This window comes from Muntiacus reevesi, chromosome 2, assembly GCF_963930625.1.
Source record: "Muntiacus reevesi chromosome 2, mMunRee1.1, whole genome shotgun sequence".
Taxonomy (NCBI): domain Eukaryota; kingdom Metazoa; phylum Chordata; class Mammalia; order Artiodactyla; family Cervidae; genus Muntiacus; species Muntiacus reevesi.
In genome coordinates, this window is record NC_089250.1 from 245,952,677 (window position 1) to 245,977,576 (window position 24,900).

Genomic DNA, 24,900 nt, shown 5'->3' on the forward strand with positions numbered 1-24,900 from the left:
AGGACAGAGTCCTGGGTGTTTCCTAGTGATTTCTAGTTTCTAGTGATTTCCAGATATACAGTGAGCAGATGAATGACCTTGGGCCAATGACAACGTCTTTCAGCCTCCATGTCTTCATCTCTGAAACAGAACTTCCAACGCTCTCCTCAGTGTGGCTGTAAGGATACGTTACCATCAATCTCTTTGGAAATGAAACAATGTGAAGTATTAAAAAACACGGTAACTGAGGCCAGGGGCTGGGGTTGCATTGTAACCGACAGTCTCCTTGTCTCTGGGGCTGAGTTGCTCACCTGTGAAATCTTGCTCTGACTCTCAGGGCTCACTCAGGACTTAGAACCATCAGGGAGAAAGGAGGAACAAGTGAGTCCTGGTTGCGACAGTCTCAGTATCCCTGCTACAGTGACACAAGGCATCCACCCATGCTGGGCTCTGGTACCCAAAGCTGCCCTACAAAGTCTGGGCACACAGAATTCAAATGCTCATTGAGTTCAACAGAAATTACTGTTATTTGTAAACTTGATTTTTTTTGCTGTTGTTCAGAATTTTGCATCTACTTAATAAGTGCTCCCATTCAGTCAGAAAGCAATTATTAGGCATGTACTCTGGCAGGCTCTGGGCCAGGAGTGTGAGAAAGAGAAGAGCAGCAGTCAGATGCATCAAGCCCTCCAAAAGCCCGCAGCCTGTGTAAGAAGACGTGACCACAGAAGAGAAGTCCTCTTACAATGGCTGAGGCCTGGATTACAAGTGGGAATCGAGCCAAGGTGGGGCTACTTCTACCTGCAAAGAAGGCTTTCCAGGTAATGGGCCCTCTGATGAGCTGTCAGGGGGTGAGGAGGCTGGGGAGGGCCAATGGGAGCACCTCCCAGCCAGAGGGCACAGGGTCTGCAAAGAAGGGGAAAGAGTGCTTGCCTGGCCCACTTGGGGAAGAGCCATAAAGCTGGACGAGAGTGTGCAGTGAACACAGTGAAGAAGTTAGTGAGTCAGGGCGTGAATGAAGGCCACTGGGAGCCAGGATCAGTCGGAGGATCCAGGTGAGCTGGTACCTTTCAAAGATTCAGGTAGGGAAGGCAGTGTGCTCTGTTTGGAGCTTTGGTTGGAACAATGCTGCACGTACTCTGTCACCAAATGATCGCATGGCCAGGAGCACAGCAGACATGCAGTAAATGTCCTGGGAGGTCAGATGAAGAGTCCATGGAACCACAGGAAATTTTTGTCAACTAATTTGCACAAACTTACAAGAAGATGTTTATGTGCTTTAGCTGAGCACATGCTAGGAGACACACAAAACAAAAATGGGGGTTCCGAGGACATTTTCTCGTGATGTAAAAAGAAAAATTCCTTGAAGGCTTATTTTCAGAGAAACCAAATATGGGACCCAGGGGTCTGCATTTCTGGATCTTACAGAATCAGAGAGACTCGAGGATTTGTAGCCCACTCCCAGACTCCTGTGGGCCACTGGTGCCTGGACCCCACGCCTGGTGATGGATGGAGGGTCGATCTTGACGGCCAGATACAGACATCCGTCCCAGGGAACAGGCCAAGCTGCAGCCTGGATGCTGTCTGCTTTCTACCATGTTAGGAAATTCATCTTAAGAAAGCACATTCCTTTTGAGTTCACCCCATAATTAACATTTTGTACAAAAAAAAAAAAAACCCTCAGAGCTGAAATTTCTTCTTCTGCCTCCGCCCAACTCAAGTCCAGTTGGTTTTCATTTATTCCAATGTGTACTTTGGAATTGGAGCTCTGTGCTTTCCTGCTTAGCCCCCACCACTTGGGGGATGTAACTTGATGGGGGTGGGGGAGGGGGCAGGGACTCTGACTTGTCCCCTGCTTCCACCTCTTTCTCCACATTGTACAAACAGGCTGTTCAAGAGGCGGCCTCCCTCTGTGGAGAGGGAGCAGGAGAGGGCCTGGCCAGCACTGAATTTGGGGCGGTGACTGCCTTCAGCCAGGAACTGCAAACCCGGAGCCAGCAGGGGCATGGTCCCCTGAAGCAACTCCCCTCTGTTTGGATCACATTTGCGGAGGGGAGGCTAATCAAGATGGGATGTATTACTTCAAAACAGCTGAGAAGCATTACAGGTCAAGAGTTGAAATCCACTGAAGAGGCATCGGAATGCACAACTCCTGTTGTTTCCAACCTCTGTCTCCCCCTCTGGTCTGTACAACACTCCTTGTGGATGAAACGACTCAGGCAGGGCTTGTGTTGACAAAGGGGCCCAAGAAGAACATTCGTGAAGGTGGGGCTGTAGAGGCTAAGGGGCAGCATATTTCTTGATAAAATAAAGAGGGGGCCGACCCCAGGGGAAAACACAAACTAGGGACATAACAGAGTCAGAATATGAAAGTTGAAAAGATCATTACAAATCAGTCAAACCTCTTTATTGCAAGTGTGAAAACAGGCACAGAGACGTTAACATCTGCCTCAAAGTCACAAAGCTTAGCGGCTAACATCCTGGAAGGGTGAATATATTTTAGATCATGCCACATGCCTGCCCAAAACCCAGTGGCTTATGCTTGCCATTAAGATGAAATGAAATTCCTCTGGCTTATGAGCCTTGGGTGACCTGGTCCATCCTGCCATGGCTCTCTGTTCACTGGGGCCACACCCCAACTTTTCTACACCCTCCTAGCATCTTAGCTTCTTCTCTGCTCTGCAGATTCATGGAATCTTTTTCCACTCCTGAGTTTTGGGGACCTGCTACTTGTCCTTTTCTAGAAGCTTTATTTTCCCCTCTGCTCCTCTCTCTGCCTGTAAGTAAAACACTACATCCTCAGCACGGCCTCTGGTGAAGCTGTCTGGAGTCCTTCCTCAGGAGCCCTGTCTCTCATAAACTAGCTCAGGTCCCTCCCCACACCCAATCCATTATCTTCTCTGTCTGTTCCTGGGTTACAACTGTCCCTCTCATTCAAGTAACAGAAACATCCAAGGGTGGAAACTGTCTGTATTCTGTTTTGCTGTACATATCCTAGTATCCCTCACATGACAATTATTAAGTATGTATTTGGTTAACAGGTTAACCAACCAACCAGTTAGAAAATGAATGAATTCAAAGATAGCCTCTTATCTCAGGGATTTAGCACTGGGATGTGTGGAGATTAAAGATGACCAAAAATTATTTGGGGAGGAGTCCTATGTTCCTCCCTGGGAGTCTAGGGGGAGTTCTGCAACACTTTGGTTAATAGAAAAATATCAGAAGTGGCCAATGCCACTTTCTAAGCTCTAAGAGATTGGTAGCATGCACCTGCAACTGTTTCTGGAAGCCCTGAGGGGACATGTAAGTGGTCCAGCTACCCCAAGATGACCACCAACCTGCAGTGATCACATGAAGTTGCTTCAGTCACTACCCCCAGCCAGGTCCCCACCCAGCCATCCCTGACAAGGAATCAAGCAAGTAGAAGAAATCACTTTGGGGCCTACCCCCTAAACTCAGCCATCAGTTGAATCTCACCAAGTGACTTCAGCCAATGCCAAATGGAGCTGAAGAAACACCCTGCAGAGCCCTGCCAGAATTCCATGACTGTAATTAATGAAGGTTGATTCAGCCACTATGTAGCAGTCTGGCTTACTATTTAACAAGATAGATAATGACCACAGGACTCTAGAGCTAGATGGCTTGGGTTCAAATCCTAGTCCCACAATTTGTTCAGTACCCGGGAGACCGCCTTCATGTTGATTCTCTTAACACATCAATTGCTGGATCATCTGCAAAAGGGGCATGTGGAATTCCCCACCTGAAGAGTTGTCAGAGGATTAAATGAAATCCATGTCAAGCGCTTAGCATGGTGCCTGCCTAGTGATGCCATATGATCAGTAGGCTTTTAGCTAACATCGTCCATCCACCCTTTGATATACCCATCCAGCTAAGTGGAGCTCCTCTTTCACACACGAGTTAGGAGAGAAGAGATTCCAGACACTCAAATCATACAACTCACTTGCCGTTAATTTATCCACATGTCTCCTCACCAAAGGGAAATGTCCATAATTCATTATGATTTGCAAAGCTCTCCCCCTGCTTCTGCTCAAAACAGCATCTCTAGCATCCCCTCTTCTCAAATCCTGTTCTCAGCTCTACCTGCCCACCCACACGCACACACTCCCAACAGCAACAGGAAGGGAATGGATAAATATTTCCACAGTGAATTCTTCTGAGTAGAAAGAGTATAAGTTTATTTGCTTCCTTTCTTAGGATTCATTTTTGCATATTCTGAATCTTCTAAGACAGACACTTTATTTTCATAACACATAGTAGAGATCACAAACAATAGGAAGTGACGATTTCTTTCACTTGAAGGCAAAGACGCTATTTTACTTCTGTTTTCCTCACAGGATTCACCTGAATGTCTCTTGTATCGTTGCAGGAATGAAAGAGCTGAAAGGCATGCACAGTTCATTGTGTACACATGGGCAGGGCAGCCTCAGTTTATATACTAAATATATTTGTAAAAATATAAACTTTAAATTTTTTTTTAATTATTGGTTTTTGTCGTTTTATTTGAAAAGTACTCCCAGTGAACCATTTTTTTGGTTTTTTTGTTTTGTTTTGTTTTTTTAATGAAATCCTTTGGTGAAGTAACTCATCATCATGTATTTTTTTTTTTTTGAAACCAGAAAGCCAGAGGTTCTTAAAATGAGTTTCTCCTCTGCATCTATGTTTATAAACTAACGACAGGCTCTTAAACATTCATTTAGCAATGAGGAAGTTCCAAGACAGTGTGCTATATTCTGCTTAGGAGGATGCAGTCTAACTAAATATATATAAACAGTGTGCACATGAAGAGAGATGAGGTCTGCAGGAACAGTAAACTCCAGGGTGCAGATCTATAGCCACAAACATGTCCTCTCTAGGGGCTCAGAGAGCTGACCAGATGTGATACAGCCTCGGGGGCCTGGTCCAGACACGGTGGATAAGCTTCCACGAGTCCTTTTCGTCCTCTGTGTTTCTGTGGTCTACCCTGCTGAATTTAAAAGCCTTGCATCTCCAATTCTTTCACAAATTTTCTAAATAGGTTACTAGTTCATGTGCTGGAGTGCTGTGTGCTTGTCAATGCACCAGCTCAGTGTAACCCAAATCAGTCCAGCCTGTGTAAGATGATTTCAGTGAACGTGGAAATTGCCTCCAAGCCCTTCGAGCCTCCAACGCAGACACAGCCTCTCCCCAAGAGCTCCTGTTTTGGATTCCTTCTGCATTAGCAGTGGAGCCAACCCGCTCTGAACTGAAGGAACATGCTAGCACCCCCACCTTCCCCCGCTTCTTGCCTGTATTATCTCAGGAGATTTTTGACTCTTTGAGTCAGCCCAACAGCCTTTTTTTGGTCATTTCTCATCACTTAGATCTATAAATATTAATTACAAGCCTCATATTTTAAAACCCCTTTGAGCATATTAACTATTTAGCCACATAAATCAATCCTAAACTAATCTTAGCGGTTCATCATACTTGCACAAGTTCCAGAACTTTCTATTTTAGCTCCTGCTCATCATTGTTTTTGCCACCAAAGTTATTTAACACCTTTCAATCTACTAGGCCCTTCTTTAGATAAAAGGAACAGAAAGGGAAGGGTGGATAAAGGGAGGAAGAGAGAAAGAAGTGGGGAGAAGAAAAGGAGTGAAGATGGGGAGAAGGAGGTTAAGAGAAAGGAAGAAGCCACAGGTAAGACTAACAAACTGTGTGGGGACCCAAAGATCAGGGACCTATTTCTGATTCTCTAATTGGCCCTGGGGGTCATGAGTAAGTCACGTAAGCCTCTCTGGGATTGGCTTGGTTTAGAAGCTGTCTCCAGCATCTTCTTAATGGCAAATTATCCTCCTATAGCAAGAGTTTTCTCTCTTTGTCACCAAATCACACATCTAAAAGGACCCCAAGGTAGCACAGAGGTTGCTTTATAACTCCTTTTCTAAATAGTCATCTGAGCAGGTCAAGGAATCCGAGATTATTGACCAAGAGGGGTCCCCAATTCTTGCTTCAAGATTCACTGGAGGATACAGGCTCTGTGGGCATTTCTACACAGCCTGTATTCAGGTCAATTAGCTTTCAGCATGCAAATTGAAACCTAGCTACATGAAAACCACTTAGCCACCCTGGGAATACCTGCTGTTGTTGCTTAGTTGATAAGTCGTGTATGACTCTTTGCAACCCCATGGACTGTAACCTCCCAGGTTCCTCTGTACATGAGATTTTCCAGGCAAGAATACTGGAGTGGGTTGCCATTTCCTTCTCCAGGGAATCTTCCCGACCCAGGGATTGAACCTGCATCTCCTACGTCTTCTGCACGGCAGGCCAATTCTTTACTGCTGAGCCAGCAGGGAAGTGCTAGGAATACCTGGAGAAATCCTAATAGCATCAGTTGCTTTGCGGCAGCTATCTTAAGAAAGATTGGAGCAAGGGGTTGGGGAAGTGGGAAGGTGGAGTAATAGAGGGGCTAGGAGAGCAGGGTCATATTGGCCGGGGCTCAAGCAGTGGCCCCTGCAACATGTTCAACATTAAACCAAGCGCCTCACCTCCCTGAGATTCATCTCCCTCGCCTATAAAGTAGAGAGGCTTCTTGCTTCATCTGGTTGTTACCCAGAACAAAAGGGACACAGCTCCAATGCACACCACTCAGCACCTGACTCATAGTTAGCATTCAATAAATGTGAGCTTTTATTATTACCATATTTCCTCTATTCTGAGACATCATCGATTGGAAGTCAAAGCATCAATTTAATAACTTCTCGGGGGGAAAAAAACAATATATTAAACACACATTCCCATTTTAAGACATTACAATTTCAACAATATTAAAAGGTGAAAAGAAATGTGTCTTAAAAAATCAATGTACTATGGTCTTATTACTGTCACATTTTGGAACTGTTTTAAGTCATTTGCTTGTTTACTTTCATTTTTCCTGTTTTATCAGGCTTCCCCCAAGAAGACACATAAGTTCCATGAGAATGAAGAGATAGTTGTTCACCACTGTGCTCACAGTGCCTAGAGTGAGTGAGTGAGTGAAAGCTGCTTAGTCGTGTCCGACTCTCTGTGACCCCATGGACTATAGCCCACCAGGCTCTCCTCCATCCATGGGATTCTCCAGGCAAGAATACTGGAGTGGATCGCCATTCCCTTCTCCACACAGTGCCTAGGATAGTGGCAAATAAATATCTGTTTGATAAGATAACTCTGTGTCACCTTAACATGAGGGGATTACTGATTAAAACCCCACTAATACTGCCATTGGTCCTTATGGTGAAATTTTCTCAATCCATTCAACTTAGCTCATTATCAGCCTGGGGAGACAGGTTTGTTGCTTGAATATGTATATGTTGAGAACTGATGTTTCCCTTGAACTATACACATAATAAGGATGAAATCAGGTAACAAATGCAGAGCCTCCACCATAACCCTTGACACAGAGGCAGCAGTCATAAATCACACCTGAAATTGAACATAAAGCAAGGGTGGAGTATGGGTCCTAGTCAGCTTATAATATGCTGCCAATTTGCAAGTCCTTAGGACCTGTAGATATGCATCAGACATTAATGAATATCTATTTATGAAATCAACTAACATTTCTCCTGTCAATTTCCAAACCAAAAAAATAAAAATTAATGTAATCTCCGGATAGAAACTACTTTTACTTGCCCATTTATGGAGAAGTAAATGGCAACCCACTCCAGTACTCTTGCCTGGAAAATCCCATGGACAGAGGAGCCTCGTAGGTTACAGTCCATGGGGTCGCAAAGAGTCAGACACGACTGAATGACTTCACTTATAAAGCAAACATTCATTCTTACAATCAGCAGGTATCACTGAGGACCTACTATGTGCAAGGTGTGTGCCAGGTGCTAGGGGTAAGAAGTAGGCTGGGACAGCGGGAGGACAGAGAAGATGAATGAGGGACACTTGTGTATATACAGATCACGGCTCCAATCATGTAGAGAGAGGCACTGGCCCATGGCTGTAGGGCTCCGAGGCAGGGAGCAGGAACGATTTTAAAGAGAAGAGAGTGTTAATCCCATCAGAATGACTGGTGGGGGGAATCTCTGATTTGCTCACTCTAGCCCTTTCAAGTTTCCTGTAGTATTAACCATATCCCAGGGAAGGGGATCTGTCAGACTCCAAGTAATGGCCTAAGGTTTTGCTAAAAATGAAATGGCTTCTTATGAGAGAAATGCAAAGTTTACTTATTAACTTACTTTGGGAGGGGGAAGATAGTTACACAAATAAAAGTGACTTTTAACTTATCATGAAATAATAATTCTCAAATAATTGGCATAAATAAAAAATTGGGTCCACTCCCCAAATCATGAGGAATGTGTTGACAACAGCCTATGCCAGGGTGCCCTCTTCCTTAATGAGGATGAGGAAGAGTCGTTAGGGAATAAGGAAGCAGCCTCCTTAGCTAAACAAGGACTCGAGAGGAACTGAGCAATAGAGAAAGCTGTGAGCCCAGTTCTCGGACCTGGCACTCACTCAAAAGGTCAGAGTTGGACCAACCTGATGGACAGAATGAGAAGTCCCAACATGCCAGACTCGGCTTCACAAAGATGGGGGCAGAAAGTACTGGTGGAACAGGATGACCTTGGGCTGGCCCTCAACCATAAGAAGAAATTCAACACTGGCAGGAAGGGAGGGTCACAACAGGCCGAGACAGAGTTAGAGCATCCAAGGGGCAAATCCAATATGGTGCCAGTATACAGACAGGAAGTTGGTGATGAAGACAGAAGTGTGGGCAGGAGCTCATTCAAGATGGATGCCCATTATGCCAGAAGCTCAGAGTAATATCATTTCATTTTGTTTCAACTGGCATTGAGGATAAAATTTTGGGCAGGAAAGTGATACCACCAGATATGTGTTTCAAGAAGACAATTCTGGTGGTGCTGAAGCTTGGCTGGGAGAGATGAGAAACACAGGCGTGGAAAACAGTTACTGCCACAGTTCAGGAAGTGAATAGGAGTGTCAGAGCTCATAAACTGAGGAGGAGGCTGGATGAGCCTTGGAGATCAATTAGCTGAACAGGAAGAAGGTGAGGAAAAACACTCTACCCGCTACATTGAATGAGGATGGTTAACCTCTTATATTCTTCTAAAGGAATGTACGGGAGCACTTTACCGCAGCACTCTCCCTAATGGCCACATGGAAGTTAAGCAGTGTCTACAAGGCTATGGGATAAGAGCTCTCCAACAGAAGGATCAACATGGGTAAAATGCACAAACCAGACCCTCCACACACCCACAAAAACAGCCAACCAACCAAATGAATAAAAAACCAGAGTATATACTGTATGACCCCATTTATGATAAGCTCAAGGCCAGGAAAAATGAACTTATGGTATCAGAAATTATGAGTTACAATTTGGTGGCGGTTCATGCCAGATCACGGAGAAGGCACTGGCAACCCACTCCAGTGTTCTTGCCTGGAAAATCCCGTGGATGGAGGAGCCTGGTAGGCTGCAGTCAGTGGGGTCACTAAGAGTCGGACACGACTGACACAACTTAGCAGCAGCAGCAGCAGCATGCCAGGTCATGAAACAGGGAACATGGGCAACCCTAGGGTGAGTTCTGGGGTTCCAGTGGTTACTTAGGTATGTTTCATTGTGTGAAAATCTATCTAGTTGTCTATGTGTGTGTGTCTATGATCTGTGTGCATTTTCACGCAAGTATATTATACTTAAAAATTGCAAAAAAAACAAAATATCCTTATTTCTAGTGCCTGTTGCACAACATTAAAGTAATGTCAGTAATCACAACAACAACATTACTTTCCACTCTGGACAGCCTAATCGCATATGCTAGAAATTGGTAGGTGCGGACAGCCCTTTGTGAGATCAATTTTAATCCCCATTTTACAAATAAGAACATGGTGGCACCAAGATTTTGAAAAACACCTAAAGCCACCACTATCTTTAGAAAGAGAGGGCTTCCCAAGAAGTCCTACGTTGGGTTGTCTTATGATTCAGCATCACCGACTCAATGGACATGAATTTGAGCAAACTCAGGGAGATGGTGGAGGACAGAGGAGCCTGGCATGCTGCAGTCTATGGGGTCACAGTCAGGCATGAATGAGCTACTGAACAACAACAACATGATTCCACAAGTGTGTTTCAAGAAACTCGGCTGTGATTTTTCCACTTTAGGCATTGAATTCACTATGTCTATATGACCCTACTTTTCCATGATAAGCCAGATCTGTCACCCAAGTATGTCCAAACATTTGGGTTATTGATGTACTATTTTAGTGCTCCACAGAGCACTTATTCCACAAGCTCAGACATCTCCCACACGCATCTTCCTTATAAGATTTTCAATCAAACAAATGAATTCAACCCAGAAAAGCAAACACATTTTGGAAAGAACAGTCGTCTTTTTAAATCAGTTTTTGTGTTTCCTACATAAACCAGAAGCCCAGAGGTACTATTTATGAAAGCATTTTGTAATGGAAGATTTTACCTGAGTGCTATTTAGTATTATCGTTATTATCCTTGTTATTAATAATAACGATTTACAGAAGAGTGTGAGGAGACACCGCTCTTTAGAGAGTAGAACACCAAGCCTGATTTGATACTGAAATCAGCAAAGGTAATGGAAGGAGTGTAGGTGAGGGGAAACAAAACAGACGGCTCTGTCTCAGGTCGACATCATCTTCAGGGACCAAGAAGCAGGTGATATGAAGAAAAGGTTCAGCACAAATGGAATTCAAGGACAGACACTTGCTCCACGAGGGCACAGCGAGAGATGTGGTCTGCTGAAACTCACAGTCTCGCCAAAGGCTGGGACACCTTGACAAATTAACTTCTGACACTTAGATGTCCCAGGAGAATTTTCTGAGCAGTTCTACAAACAAGGTGGCGCGTGACCTTTGCAGGACTGCTGAGGGCAAGGCAGAGGTGGCCAGGCTTCACACCTCCACCTGTCATGCTGGGGAGGCACATGTGACAACATCACAAAACGCCACCCTGACCACTCTACCCCGTTAAAGGGTGAGAGCCGGCAAGGGATCTCGGGGGCTCTCTTGTCAGAGTTCCCGGACATCACTGACTAATAAAGTCACTTGGGAATCTTGTTAAGGAGCCAAATTACTAAGCACCAATCTAGACCTGGGGGGAAACCAGGAACTTCTCTTTAACAAATGAAATTTTCCCAGAAAATAATCATAGAACTAAAAGAACTCAGGTCTTTGGGATTATAGATTCATGGGCAGTGCTGCAGAGGATGAATAAACAGAAACCTCTTCCCTAACATTCTGGTGAGCATCCAGACTAGCAGAGACGAACAGGAAATCCTGAGAGCTTAAAGAGAAGGAAGGTGTTATCTTCAATGGGACGGTAATCAGATTCGCATCTGTGCTCGCCTTTTGAGGCAAAATGCACTTCAATTATGCACTCAGACAACATCCATACAAGGACACTAACATTTCTGAAAGAATAGTTTCTCCAAAACAGCAATAAAATTGAGAATACACTTCAGCCAAATGAAAAAGAAATCCAAGGAAAATAGAGAAGGGGTCCAGGAAATCCAGGGAAAAATGGAAACTAAACCCAGAGACGAATAAAATGAAATCGCAGGATGACAAGTGTGCAGCAAAAAGCAATCAGTCCAAATGGGGAGAGGAAGTCGACAGGTGCCAGAAATAACACCTTCAGGAGAGGAGTCGACTGTGTCATCTCATTTGTGTGATGAAGAAGCGGCAAACTCTTAATGGAAAATGAAGGCAGAGATTTTTCTCTGTTGTGAAAAACTAAAAGAACCCCCTCAGAGAAGCAAGCATATATATATATGAAAGTCATGGGCTGACAAAGAAAAACTAAAATGCAGCCTATTTTCGAGGAATTCATTGGATGTAAGTAAAAAAGAAAGTTGTTATATTTTCCCTGAATTCCTTCAAGTGATATGAATTTAGGGCATAGCCTTGCATTCCCTTCTCTGAGTCCAGACGACTGTGTGACTATGGTCAGTGACATGGACCATGAGAGGTCACAGAATATACTGGCTCTGAGCAAGGGCTCTGAGGTCATGGATGAGGCTCAAACTCGGCACCTACCACTTGCTCTGTGTCCTTGGAAAAGTTATTCAGCTTCTCTGGGTCTCAGTTCTCTCCTTTGTAATATGTCACCAACCTCAAAGGGCTGCTTTAGAGATTAAATGCATTAATATATAATGTATTTAGAATGCTTATTAACTTATAAGCATGTAAATAGTAGACATCACATCTATTTTATTTTATATAATATTAAAATATATTTCATATTATTATATATTCTGTACTTTATAGTTATGCATTCTATATTTCAATATTATTACAATGTTAAATTATAGTAAGAATGTTGGCTTTTGATGTAAAGGCTATTATTGAAATTTAGCCTCTTAATGAAACACAGAAGACTACACCAGAAATATCAAAAACTAAATATAAAAATCAAGAAGGGAAAATAAAAACAGAGCTGACAGAAAAAGTAAGTCAGAAAGAGAAAGATAAATATCATATTCTAATGCATATATACAGAATCTAGAAAAATGGTACTGAAGAGTTTATTTAGAGGGCAGCAATGGAGAAACAGACATAGTGAAAAAATGAAAAAGAGGTAGGGAGGTAGGAAAGAGATGTTCATTGCAGGAGAAAGAAGGGGATTGACAGTCCCTTCATCTAAGATGGAAGTCACTAGAGACTGTACAAGATAGACAGATTAAGCAATAAAGAGCTTTGAGTATAAACATATAACTTAAAATACTTAAATAATACATCAACTTTCATTAAAAACCAATATTTAATTTCTCACTTATAATCATGAATATATTTTATCTACATGTTGTATATAACATTTATAGATAAATATATAAACACATAGAGAAGTAATATTGAATTTATTTACATATTATATATAATTATAATAAATAATCCATTCATTTAAGTGTAATTTTTTGTTTGTTTGTTTAGTTTGGAGCAGAGAAATGTTTATTTCAAGTTCGTGTAAGGAGATAGGTGGTTCATGCCCTAAAAAGCTTCAAGCTCCTAACTGTAACTTTAAATAAGAAAACCAACAGTAAATATACTATTTCTAAATATCAAAAAAGCAGGGGTGGAGAGGGAAGGAGAAGTGACAGGTAACTGCTGACCTTGTCACAGGACTTATTATGTACCAGACATTATTCTAAGAGCTCTGCATATATTATCTCATTAATCCTCTAACAAACCTAAAAGTGAAATACTATTATGCTGCTGTCTGACCATTTTACAGATGAGGAATCTGAGGCAGAGTGAGACTGAGTATCTCCCCAGGCCACTCGACGAGTGTAAGGCCAGTGACTCTCTGCCTTCTCCTGCCTGTCTAACCCTGCTCATCTTTCACAGTGGGGAGGTGGTTGTAATGAGTCACAGGGAGGGGAGTGTTTGGGCGGCAAATGCCAAAGGAAGAACTAACCACTCGTTAATGAACGGTGTCCCACGAAAATGTCATGTCTACTTAGAACCACAGAATGTGACCTTATTTGGAAACAGGGACTCTGCAGATGTAATTGGTTAAGATGAGGTCATACTCAATTACAGTTGGCCTTAAATCCAAGGGCCAGGGTCCTCCGGAGAAGAGGAGAAGAAAACACGGACCGGGAAGATGCCCTGTTGACGACCGAGGTGGAGACTGAAATGATACAGCTACAAATCAAGGGGCAGGGATTGCTGGGGCCACCAGAAGCAAGACAAGAGGCAAAGGAGGACTCTGCCCTAGAGCCTTAGAGGGAACGCGGACCTGCCCACACCTTGACTTCATACTCCCAGCCACCTGAACCATGAAAGAACACATTTCTGCTGTTTCAAGCCAGCTGGTATGTGATCATTTGTGTTGGCAGCCTTAGGAGATTAATGTAACAACTCGCCAAAACCTTACAAGAGGAACAGTTAACATGAGTGGAGGGAAGGAGACTTTGACCTTATACTTCACAGCTTTCAAGCTTCCCCGGGGGCTCAGATGGAAAAGACTCTGCCTGCAATGCAGAAGACCCAGGTTCAATCCCTCAGTCGGGAAGATCCCCTGGAGAAGGGAATGGCAACCCACTCCAGTATTCTTGCCTGGAGAATCCCATGGACAGAAGAGCTTGGTGGGCTACAGTCCATGGGGTCGCAAAGAGTCAAACATGACTGAGCAACTAATGCACTTTCACAGCTTTGTGTACCTTTTGCTTAAAAAAAAAAAAGAAACCCTATCAGGTATTACTCTTCATGGTAGGCACGCTCTCTGGTGGACCCCCTAATTCTACCCCCTGGTGTTCACACCATTGTGTAAGCCCTGTTTTCCTTTCCTTGAGTGTGAGTGGCACCTGTGATGCATTTCTAACCAACAGAACACAGCACATCCAGGTGACAGGATGCCTTCTCCATGGTTACTTTACAGAAGACTGCAAGACGGTCTTGTTAGACCTGCCTTGTTGGTACAACTCTACCAAGTTGGCTTTGATGATGAAGCTTTGATGAAGTCACGGTGGGGAAGCCCAAATGGCAAGGAACAGAGACAACTCTATGGCCAGCAACTCTCTGGGACCTGAGGGTAGCCTCAAACCCACATGCTCAGTAGCTGAGTCATGTCCAATTCTTTGTGACCCCATGGAGTGTATCCTGCCAGGCTCCTCTGTCCATAGGATTTTCCAAGCAAGAATAATGGAGTGTGTATCCACTCCCTTCTCTGGGGCAAAATTGGGGCTCCTGGTCCAATCAGCTAAAAGGAACTGAATTCTGCTGACCACCTGAGCTTGGAAACCCAACACCTTTCCAGGTCCAAACTCAGATGAGACCACTGCCCCATTCAACACCTTGATCATTGCCTTGTGAGACCCTGAAGCAAAGGACTCAGTCAAGCTGTTCACAACCCCTGATCTAAAGAAACTGATGGAATAAATGTAATAAAGTTGTGGAGCTTTTAGCCACTAGATTTGTGATAATATTTTTATGTATTAGTAGATAACTAATACACTCCTATAATTAAAAATAGTAATGACAATGATACTGGAAAGTTTTTGTTCAAATTAGCAATGTTTTGCTTCAACTAAAAATAAATGTATTGGTAAAAAAAAAAAAGATGACTTTTTTGAGTTTGAATGTATATAAGATTTTTTATGGACAATTTATTGTGGTTTCCTTTCCTAGTCCAAATAAATACTCACTTTTGAATCTAAAAATAAATAAATTTAAGACAGCAAATTATTCTGATGATCCATCAGGTTTGGGAACAACTCCCTCATCAAACACACAAAGAAACTAAAGCACAGAGGAGTGGAGAGGTGGGGAGAGTGGCGCGTACAGGTTCATGCAGGTCATCTGTACACTGTGCTGAGCTAAGTCGTGTCCCACTCTCTGCGACCCTGTGGACTGTAGCCACGTCCCTAAAGACACACAGCTTCAAGATGGAGATGATGTTCTGTCTTCTATTGCCTTGCTGCCTGCCGAATGACAACTGGAATTTTCAAAAAGTAGCAAAGAACAAGATAATTGCTCAAATCAAGGGCAAAGATTCAGTTTTGTCTCAGGTTACATTCATGGCAACACTGTTCCTGACATTACCCTGGCTCCCGGGAGGGTAGATGTGTTAAACAGGCACTTATTACACAATTTTTTTGACAGCTGCGCCTTGGCAATGACTGCAGTGTATTTTTTTTTTTTTTTTTCTGAATAGCTCCAGATTTGTTTTTGTCTGAGCTGAGGTGGAAAATTGAGAAATAACGGATCTGACGATAATTGACTTTATTAGGGATATGAATGTATTATGCACGCTGTATATTAAAAACTCATTGCTTTTATATTGGCCTCGCACACTGCACACTACTTTTATGGGTCCCGAGACTCTGGGGCTTTCCCCTTCTCTACTATTCCCATCCATTTTATGTGCCTCATTCCCTGTCATGCGGAGGAAATAAATGGTTAAAAATCTAAGTGCTCATCAGACACAAGCCAGAGTTCATAAAGGAAAGTGGGCAGGCTTGGGTAATTTAAGATATTGCTGTGAGCTGGTGTTGCCAAAAAAAAAAAAACAAAAAATGATGTACTATCGAATCATAAACACAAGCAATTAAGATGAGATGTTGATTACTGTGAAGGGAAGCCCCCAACAGTATAGAGATGCCTGGGCCCCGGGAGGGAGTCTCATTTGCATAAGTATCTATGGAATCCTGCAGGAGACCATTTTCCCAAAGGATCCTGATGCCTCTTGGGAGGAATCCTGAGATAGCCCCTGCAAAGGGCATCCTGCTCCGGGAATCACAACCCCCAGGCACAGAGCAGAGACAAAGGGTGACTGCTTCTTTAAGGCACGGTCTGGAAGAAAGGACTTCCCTGGTGGCTTGCCTGCCTGCAATGCAAGAGACTGGGGTTCTGTGCCTGGATTGGGAGGATCTTCTGCAGGATGGCAGCCCACTCCAATATTCTTGCCTGGAGAATTCCATGGACCGAGGAGCCTGCCGGGCTACAGTCATGGACTCACAGAGTCAGGCGCAACTGAGCGACAAGCACTTTCCCTTTCTTTCAGGAAAGAAAGAAGTCTCTCTGAGATAGAAGGAAGGCCTCGGACACACGGCAAACCACAGCTGGAGTGACATGCTGTGGAAGTCTGCCTGGCAGAGCACTGTCCCCAGAGCAGCATCGAAGAATCCATTGGAGAAAGCAGGGAGAACAGAGAAAGAGGAGAGAACTCCTGGGGTCATCTTGAATGGCTGGACCTTCCCGGCTTGACCAAGATGCAACTCTGATTTGAAGGGCTGAGCAGGAAAAACTGGGATCAACAGCTGGCAGAGAGCTGGCTGATGCCTGGCTGCAGAAGTGGCTAGAACCATAGAAGCAACTAGAACTGCAGAAGCGAGAATGTATCTGAGTCACTACAGAGGAAGGAGGGATGAGGGGGTGGCTGGCTGTTCTGAGAACAGAACTAGGTGACAGGTCTGAACAAACATCTAGCAAGAGTCCACCCCCACCCACCCAGCCCTGAGCCCTCAACCATCCCTGCAGCTGGAGCGGCAGGAGTAAGCTCTTGTTGCTTGGTCTCTTAAGTCATGTCCTACTCTTTGGGACCCCATGGACCGTAGCCTGCCAGGCTCCTCTATCCATGGGATTCTCCAGGTAAGAACACTGGAGTGGGTTGCCATGCCCTCCTTCAGGGGATCTTCCCAACCCAGGGATCGAACCCGCATCTCCTGTATTGGCAGGAGGATGCTTTACCACTGAGCCACCAGCGAAGCATGCAAGAACAAGTAATGACACAATAAAAATCTCTGAACATTGACTATGTTCATCACTACTTTCTAGAGTGGAAAGGCAGCTCCAGTTATAGAGAACTGGACTTGAAATTTCCCAAGAGCGTGGCACATGGGAGATGCCCCACAGCTGTTCATGGGAGAAAGAAAAAGCAAACAAGGGGTGGAAGGATGAATAGACGGAGCGAATGAGTGAATGTGCCACTGAGACACCACACAAGGGCAGGACTGGAATTGCCTTGAGGAGGCACAACGGGAGGAAGAAGCATGCCAGGCAGAGCCCTGAGACACACGGTAAGCCCAGTGCAGGAGGAAGACAGCCGAGGGAAGAGAAATGAGCAGCCAGCCAGCCAGACGACACTGGGTCAACTCAATTGGTCCTCTCCTGTCTGGAGAAACTTCGCAGGCACTCATTACAGCATGCCGATCAGCCCTGCGAGCCTGTGATTGGCATCTGGGGGCCCAGCACCTTCAGGAAGACTGACATTCAGGCAGACAGGTCCGAATGTCACCAGCCAAAGGCCGGAGCACCTTGCAGCCTGGCTGGGGCCATTAGGACAGGTGAGGTGACCCTCAGCCCAATGCAATCACCCTGTATAACGGTCTGAAATTCACTGCTTGCAGCCAGTTCATTTAAGCAGGAAACATATCAGCCTGTATTAGGGTAGATGGGGTTTATCAGGGTGTGGGAACCAGGGAGAGCAAATCAACATGTAGAGACCAGTTATTTTGGGCCAGGCTCTCCACCAAAAGTGTAACACCAGCCTGCTGAATAGCCAGCAAAAAGTCAGTTATTAGCCATCTCTTACAGATAAAGAACTCAGGCTTAAAGAAATAAGTGGTCTTTTAAAATTCACATGGGTGATAAGAGATAGAACCAGGATCAAATCTGGATTCCCCGACTCATGGAAGTCTTTCCTTTCTACTGGTCTCTGCTTTTGACACTGACACCAAGAGATGCAGATATGCAAGGTGAGCTATTTTCCAAGACAAAGAGGCAGAGGGGGAGGAATTCTTAAAATGTTTCTCCCAATACTGCTGTTGCTATTGTGCAACTGAAGGAGAAATAATTTCTGAGGCAGATGGTGAATACGATGGTCTGCAGGGACAGCAAGCAGAGACAGAAGTGTCTTTTCTGCACCGGGATCTGCACCAGCTCAGAATTCCACCATACATAGGATGGAGGCTGGAGGTGGAGCTGAATCACTGTTTCTGGCAGGATTAGGGTCAGGGTCCAGGTGGCTCAGTGACCCTGAGCCAAAGAATCCACCTGCCAATGCAGGAGACCTGGGCTCTATCCCTGGGTCAGGAAGACCCCCTGGAGTAGTAAATGGTGACGCACTGCAGTATCCTTGCCTGGAAAATTCTATGGACAAAGGAGCCTGGTAGGCTACAGTTCATAGGGTCGCAAGTCGGACAAGACTGAGCCACAGAACATACACAAACACACACATGCAGACTCTATAGGATCACCAGGAAGGTAAAGTAAGTGAGGTACAGAGCCTGGAAAACTTTGATACATCGTGCCAAGGGAGGGAAAAAAAGCAAGGGACTCAGAGGTCTGGAATTCATTCAATAAACATTGCTGAGTGCCCTCAACAAACAGAGTGCCATTCAACAAACACTCCTGCTCTGAAAGTGAAGTCGCTCAGTTGTGCCCAACTCTTTGCAACCCCATGGACTGTAGCCTACCAGGCTCCTTCGTCCATGGGATTTTCCAGGCAAGAGTAAGGGAGTGGGATGCCATTTCCATCTCCAGGGGATCTTCCCAACCCAGGGATCGAACCCAGGTTCCCTGCATTGCAGACAGACACTTTACCGTCTGAGCCACCAGGGAAGCTGCCCTCAAACTCAGGTCTAAAAAAGCCCATGGGAGGAAGTCTTTTCCACATAGCAGTCAGAATCAAGAAGGATAGACTAGGGGGAGGACATTAGCAAGGTGACAAGATGACGCTCTCTCTGGGGAAATGTAGCTTCCAGGTCCAAGTTTGTAGGATTGTGTGATTTAATTCATTTATTCAATAAACATCTATTGAGTGGTTCCCTTAGGACAGATTATTATATATCAATGAAGAAAATATATAATAAAGTCTCTGATCCCCTTACACTTGTGTTCTTGGGAGATGCGTCCTGTCTAAGCCCCAGTCTCAGCACCTTTTCTCTCCACATGTCTATCAACACAGTTCTGTAGGCTCTCTTCTCAGGGAGATGGGCAAGGAGGATTTAGAGTGAGGTTTTTATATACAGGCAGCCTTAAATTTGAATCCAGGATTTGTCACATCCTAAATAAGAGATCAGGCTTCCCTCATGGCTCAGACAGTAAAGAATCCGACTGTGATGTAGGAGACCTGGGTTCCATCCTTGGGTTGGGAAGATCTCCTGGAGGAGTGCATGGCAACCCACTCCAGTATTCTTGCCTGGAGAATCCCCATGGACAGAGGAACCTGGCAGGCCCCAGCCCATGAGCTCGCAAAGAGTCAGACAGGACTGAGCTAGTAAGCACAACTAAGAGATCAACTAAATCAAACTCATTGCAAGGGTATCTTCTCACTTGTAGTATGCGGGACAATAATCTTTTCCTTGAAGAGGGTTAAGACCAGTTCATTTGAGTGTGACAGCATCTAGCCTGACACACAGACTTGGAAAATACAAGTCTGTCTCTTCCTGAGTGGAGCCCTCTCTCTCCCGCAGCCTGAGTTACTGTATCTGATTGTGAACGATGTAACCCTGATTCCAATTCTAACTCTGTCTGTCCCCACAGTAGCTCCTGCAGATTGTGGACATCTGCATCAACTGTAAACACTAATTATGTCATCCCACCATAGCAGAGAGAAAACCTAAGTCATCAACTGTGGAAGAGGCGGGGGAAGGAATGGGGGACTAGAGGCAAGGAGACCAAAATAAAACGACTCTCTGGTCACCAACGGTGAATGAGACCCTTCACGTGATCACATAGACCAGGAGGAAACACTTTAGAGAGGTTTCCAGGAAGTTCTTATCTCTAGGTCATGCCTACTGAGATAACATTAGAGCTGAGACAAAGGGAACACCCAGCATGGCCCAGTTTCTGACCTGGGCTACTGAATGCAGTAGAGTTCTACCGATAAAGACTCAACAGGGAGAAAGACTCGACGTCTTCATTTATATTACTGATCTACTGATGTTGCGGTACCTAGAGCTGCCTTCAGTTACATGAGATCATTTATTTTTCTACTGTTAAGAGATTCCCTGGTGGCTCAGATGTTAAAGAAACTGCCTGCAATGGGGGAGACCAGGGTTCAATCCCTGGGTTGGGAAGATCCCCTGGAGAAAGGAATGGTAACCCACGCCAGTATTCTTGCCTAGAAAATCTCATGGACAGAAGCAGCCTGGCGGGTCACAGTCCATGGGGTCGCAAAGAGTTGGACATGACTGAGCAACTAAACACTTTCACTGTTTAAACCATATTTGAATTGAGGTTTCTGTTATTTACAACCAAAAACAGGTGTTTGCTGAGCCCTTCAGGGTGTTTGCTGGGCCCTCAGGTTGTCTTTAAATTTTAATATGTGGTGGCTTCCCTGGTGGCTCAGTGGTAAAGAATCTGCCTGCAAATGCGGGAGACATGGGTTCAGTCCCTGGTCTGGGAAGATCCCACATGCCACAGAGCAACTAAGCCTGTAAGCCATGTATTGAGTTTGTGCTCTAGAGCCAAGGGCTGTAGCTACTGAAGCCCGTGCATTCTAGATCCCAAGCTCAACAATAAGAGAAGCCCATGCATTGCTACCTAGAGAGTAGCCCCTGCTCTTGGCAACTAGAGAAAAACCTGCACAGCAATGAAGACCCAGCACAACCTAAAAGAAATAAAATTTTTAAAAACTTGAAAAAATTTAATATGCTACTATTATCTATCATAATCAATGTGACCATTTCTTATTATTGGATACATTACTTTCAATTTTTAAAAATAGTAAATAATATTGTGATTTTACCTTGGGGGGGGGGGGAAGAGTCAATAGGAGCAGAGCAGAGTTAGGAGCTATGGTAGATAAGTTACATGGGATGTGTCTGCTTTGCAGACAGGTGGTAAGAGCAACCAGGAGTTAAATGTAAGACAGCACTCTTTATAGGAGAAGCTTGGGCAGATCAAGATGTGGGAGATGCTGAGATGTAGGTAGAACCTGTTAACAGGGAGCAAATGAGATGACTGGAAGAAACAGAGTGAGGGGGAGAGGTGACCCCCAGGCACTGGGGGGAGGAGACCAGGGATACTGCTGTTTAAAAGTGGACAAGGAGGTAAAGTTGATAAAGTGAATACAGACGAGGCAGCCAGAGCCAGAGGCTGAGAGACTCTACCACTGAACTGTGAACAAGCGTTAGCATCAGGACCAAGGATGCAGAAACCTGGCCAAGTGCTCTCCCCTGACAGGATGGATGGGCAGCCAAGAGCTCCCTGGGTTGTATCTTTCTCCAAGGAGTGTGGTTTCAGGGCAGTAGTCACCAACAGAGAACCTCAGATGGGATGCTCTGAAGATGAAGGGTGTTCATTTGATTTCCTGGGACTTTCTGGATGATTCATCCTTCCCCTCAACTGGGAGGTGGAAATGCTTTAGCAAGAAATCTTCCCTGGTTATAAATTCTCTGAGTTCCTTCTTAACCAGTCAGGCAAGATTGATGGGCTGAGCTGGTTGACACAGAAGCAGTTGGGAATATCATTATTCTCCTTGTATTTATCTGCATTTATGTTAATGACTTTGTTCTTGGTCAGAGCTGCTACTAAACTAGGGGAAACGTTTATTGCACTCAAAGTTTTTTGGTGATGAATGATGTGGGAGTCATGGAATAGCCTATGCCCAGAATATGTAGAAACCTGCCCCCCCTACCTCCGTCCCCGCGGCCCTTGTTTTTTTTTAGTTTGCTTCTGATCCCAATAGCACAGGCCTCCTGAAAACTTGGGACTAAACCAACTCAGTTTTTCATATTCTGCTTTGTCATCTGATTGATTTAATGTTTCTTGTGGTCAGACTTTGCAGAGGAAAAGAACATGCAGGCAGTTTCTCTCCCTGGCATGCTCTCTTTCTTGTTCTTTTTTTTTTTTTTTTTTTAATGGACAATTCCATAAAACCACAGGGCTGGGAAGGACCTTTGTGTGCATTCTTTCCTAACTCCATTATGTATAGAAACACTTTGGACAAAAAAGAGACAGAAAGAAATAACTTTATGGAGATTTTTCATGGGTTAGACTGTGGGCTCAGATGCCTCATTTGCATTGTCCTATTTAATCTTCCTGAACTTCTACTGCCCCCATGGTGAAGATGAATACACTGTGGCTTAGATTAAGGAAACAGTTTGGAACTACTACTACCTAAATTGAACCCATTTTCTGTTTATGTAAATAACACTTTCTTGGACATCAACCATTCTCATTCATCCCTTTATGTATCATCTGTGGCTGCTTTCAAGACACAGTGGCAGAGCTAAGGGGCTGCAACCCAAGGCATCTGGCTCACAAAGCCTAAAATATGTACTCTCTGACCCTTTACAGAAAAAGTTTGCTAACCACCAGTTTAGATGAACTGCCCTGGCCACTGGTAGTCTGCGACAAGGCACATAGTAAATACCCTGTTCTCAACCCAAACGCTCTTTCTTGCATGTTACTCCCATGTCAATGGACATGAGTTTGAGTAAACTCCGGGAGTTGGTGATGGACAGGGAAGCCTGGCGTGCTGCAGTCCAGGGTCGCCAAGAGTTGGACATGGCTGAGTGACTGAACTGAACTCCCACGTCTGTTCACAATTTCCACCACATGGAGGAAAAAGCAGTTCAGGTAGCCCTTCTGCGTGATCTAATCCCCCAAAGTACTCACCCACTTCCTGACACACCAGTAAGGCTTCCCGAAGCAAATTACAGGCTGCAGCGAGGACACAGAGGTCTTCCCTGGTGGCTCAACTGGTAAAGAATCCGTCTGTAATGCGGGAGACCTGGGTTTGATTCCTGGGTTGGGAAGATCCCCTGGGGAAAGGAATGGCTACCCACTCCAGTATTCTGGCCTGGAGAATTCTACAGACTCTATAGTCCATGTGGTCGCAAAGAGTTGGACAGGACTGAGTGACTTTTACTTTCAGTGAGGACACATGTGTGGAAGACATTTGAGAAACAGGAATTCAGATTCATTTTCACCCTTTACCCGACAGTGAGTTTCCTCTTCTGTTTTGCAGCAAGGAATGTAGAAAGGATATTAGTTTAATATAATTTCACAAAGATTTGAATACTCTTAATAACTCCCTTTAGTAGAGAAGGTTTCCTGGCACAGGTAAAATTAGATGTGGTTTTTCACATCACGGTTTATACGATGGAAAGGAAGATGATTTTGCAGGATAAGGAGAGTTACCCAATGGTTCACAGTCAGCAAGGAGTAGAGACAGGATTTGAACTCAGGTCTACAAGCAAAGCCCACTCTCTTTCCCATGGGGCATTTCTTGAATGTGGCCAGCAGATAAAGAAGTAACTTTCAGAACTGGTCCCCAATGTAGTGTCCCGGTTTTCTCAAAGTTCACTTTTCTTAGAAGTGAAGTAAACGTGAATGAACAGATGTCAGTCAAAGGCAGATATTCCTGGTCCTGAAAGGAGTCAGGAATGTGAAGATAAGAGACAAAGAAGATGAGGCAGATAGAACACATGAGGAGAGAGGGCTTGAGGGGAACTGAAATGGAGAGGAAAAAAAAAATACTGAATGCAGGCTCTTCAGACCAGGAGAAAGTGGGGACCAGGCAGAGCTAGGAGGGGACCCAAGACAGACCAACTGAGGTCTGTCCACGGAGGTTGAGTCTATAAGACATCAGAACAGTGACACATCTGACCCTGGGCGTTTGATTTGAGATGTGATTTCTATACTGGTAGAGGGTCTGATTAACCAGAGAATTTTAGGACATCAGCAAAGAATGGAGTGATGGGTCATCTGGTCTGAACTTTCATCTCATCCTGACATCTCTCTCCAGTGTTCACCACTGGGCATGCCCAGACCCTTCTTGATCACGTCCAGTGACAGACAACCTGGTCCTTCTGCATCAGGCAGCTCAAGCAAAGCCAGATGATTTCCTGGTGACTTATACCAATCAACCCCAGTCCTTCTGCAGGAGACAATCAGGAAAGAGATGACTACTCTATCACATAAAACTTCTTAAAAGAGACAAAGATAGTTTGATATATTTTATGAATTTTAGGACCCATACAACTGTCCTCTCCAAGTTAAACATAAGAATCATCATTTGTAAATGCCGTCTGTGCATGATCAGATCACCCGAAACTTTGTTATATCCTTACGAGATCCTCATTTCTGCATGCTAAGTCACTCAGTAATGTCTGACTCTTTGTGACCCCATGGACTATAGCCTGCCAGACTCCTCTGTCCATGAGATTCTCCAGGCAAGAATACAGGGTTCACTATTTTCATCCTCCAGGGGATCTTTCCAACCCAGGGATCAAACCCACATCTATTGTGTCTCCTGCACTGGCAGGGGGATTCTTAATAGGAAAGAAAACTGAGGCTCTGAGAACAGAAGCTCTCCAGGGTAACAGCAATGTGGGCTGGAGGAGAACAAGAGAGATTTCCAACACGGGTCATTCTTTGAATCTCATGCAATTCCGAACACCGGAATTTTGAATTCCCTCAGCAATATGGTAACTTTCCTCTGGACATTAAGAAGTTAAAAAG